Genomic DNA, 2,379 nt, shown 5'->3' with positions numbered 1-2,379 from the left:
CGATCTGCGGCGGCTCACATCCGAAGGAACCCCTGCCAGGGCAGTCTGCGTCTAAGGAGACCCCGAAGTCTCCCGTCAGTCTTGGCCCTAGCGCCCACTCTCTAGCGTCCTCTGCTACTAGCCAAAAGGTCAGCGGCTGGAACCCACCAGCTGCTCTGCAAGAGAAAGACATGGCAGTCTGCTTCCAGAAACATTTACAGCCTTAGAAACCTTGCAGCGCAGTTCTGCTCTTACAGGTCTCTAAGAGTCCCAATCCACTGGATGGCATCAGGTCTGATTTTGGGTTTTGAGATGCAGTGAGAGTTTTGTAAATTCTTTAGAACCAGAGAGTGTTTCCTACTGCCGCAGGGGGCCCGAGAAGCCCGGGGTTGCTTAGGAGAGCCTTTGGTTGTGGATCCCCTGACTTTGGAGGTTGCCCAAGGCCAACTAGGCAGAGACCCTATTAAAAAAACCCACACCTGCCCCTTCCTGCCAGCTCCGCACAGAAATGTCTATAGAACCAGCCCTGAGAGGAAGTGTCTATCCTTTCAATTCCAGCTCAAAAGCACCTCCTTTGTGAAGCCTATGCCCCAAAGCATTCTCTTCCTTTGACGCACTTGGAGACAGTGCCCCTGGAACCCACCAGGGCACTGGATGCCATGTGGCTTCCTCCCTCCAGAGGAGGTTGATGGTGGAACTGCCCCCCAAGGTCTGTCTGCTGTGACTCACATCCGAAGGAACCCCTGCCAGGGAAGTCTGCATCTGAGGAGACCCCACAGTCTCCCATCAGTCTTTGCCCCAGCGCCCACTGTCTGCCATGTAGGAAGAGAGCAAGTCAGATCATCCCTGCGAGGCTGAGGAGTCAGGAGGGAATGGATGGAGGGAGTGGCTTCCTCATACTAGATGAGTATCTACTTCACAAGTGTGTGTGTGTGTGTGTGTGAAGATGTGCAGGGCTTAGATGTAGTGAAAGGAACCCTGGTAGCACAATGGTTAAAGTGCCACCAGGGCAGCAAGGACATGAAGGCTGCAGTGCCACATCCTCCTAAGTTCATAGCCCCAGCTCTAAGGAGACAGCAGCACCACTAGAGCTGAGGAATGAATGCGGAAAGGAAGTCCCATGTAGAGACAGCATTTGCCAATTGAGCAAACTCTCCATACCTTGTTGGGTGAGAGGGGCATGGGTTCTCCAGCTGCCCAGGGGAGGGGGCTCCCTTACACAGCCCCTTCCTCTCCGAGGTCTGTGGCTTCAGAGTGGAGAGCTTACTTCAAAAACTTGAATCTCTCCATTTCAAAGGGGAGCTCTGGTTTGAAGTGGACTTGCTCTTCTTGAAATCTGAGTGCCTTTTGAGGGGAGGGGGTGCTTAACTCCACATCTCCTCTCAGACACCTGACTGGGGGCTGAGCCACCCCTGCACACCTGTCCTCTGTCTTCCTGTCTCACCAAGGAGGCCTGGACCCAGCCACCCCCAGTGCTCTCTTATCATCCAGGCTTCCTTCTTTCCCTCCTTCACTCCCAATTCTGAAGTCTGCCACCCAGCCCCAGGGATGGGCATGTGTCTATACATACATGAGTCTGGATGCTCCGATTGCATACCCACGTGGGAGAGATGTGGGTATGCTATGAGGACAGGTGAGTGAGTTTGGGGATGCAGCTATCTCCTGACGTGAAACAACTCTGATATGTGCCGGCAGACATCTCTCATAGGATAGTGCACGTGCGTGTATGCTTGGATTTTCTACATTTCAAGTGTATACACGAGCGATTTGGCTTGTATTCCCGTGGGTCTATACAAGGGTCAAGTAGCAATGCCTTTATATACAGATATTGCTATTCATCTTTATGTATATATATATATGGATACATCACAACCTAAATAGTGTGTGTGCAGATCCATAAACGAGCCTTTCTGCATCAACGGATGCTGGTACGAACATCATATGTACGAACTAGAACATATGTGCTAGTATATACGAATGTATACGTTATAGGTAAGTGGAGTCTCTAGGTGGCTGTGTACATGTTAAAACAAATGTTCGTGTACAAGGAAACATGTCCATCAAGGCCTTGGATATTAGAGTTTAGAGTCAGGTCTTGCACACATCCTGGGAAATGCCGCCACGGCGACGGGCCTGGCATATTATCAGCGCCTTCCAAGGAGCCATCAAACCGGACTCGCCCCCCGCCGCCGGATCTTGTCCCCGTTCGGGCACGACTTCAGTCTCACTCGGCGCCAGGAAAGGCGGGGCAACGCACGGGCAAAAGCCCAGACGGCAGATCCCTCCTTCGGCCTCGGGGGCCAGCAGAAGCTGTGGTGTCGCAACCTACCAGGGGCCCATACCGGAAGCGGAAGCCGGGGCGGGTCTGGCTAGGCGCAGTCGCGGCGGTCGCGGCGTGCC

This window comes from Orycteropus afer, unplaced genomic scaffold (assembly GCF_000298275.1).
Source record: "Orycteropus afer afer isolate SDZICR_OR568_19922 unplaced genomic scaffold, OryAfe1.0 scaffold00085, whole genome shotgun sequence".
Lineage (NCBI taxonomy): Eukaryota > Metazoa > Chordata > Mammalia > Tubulidentata > Orycteropodidae > Orycteropus > Orycteropus afer.
The sequence above is the reverse complement of the archived record's forward strand: the minus strand, read 5'-3'. Positions refer to the sequence as shown.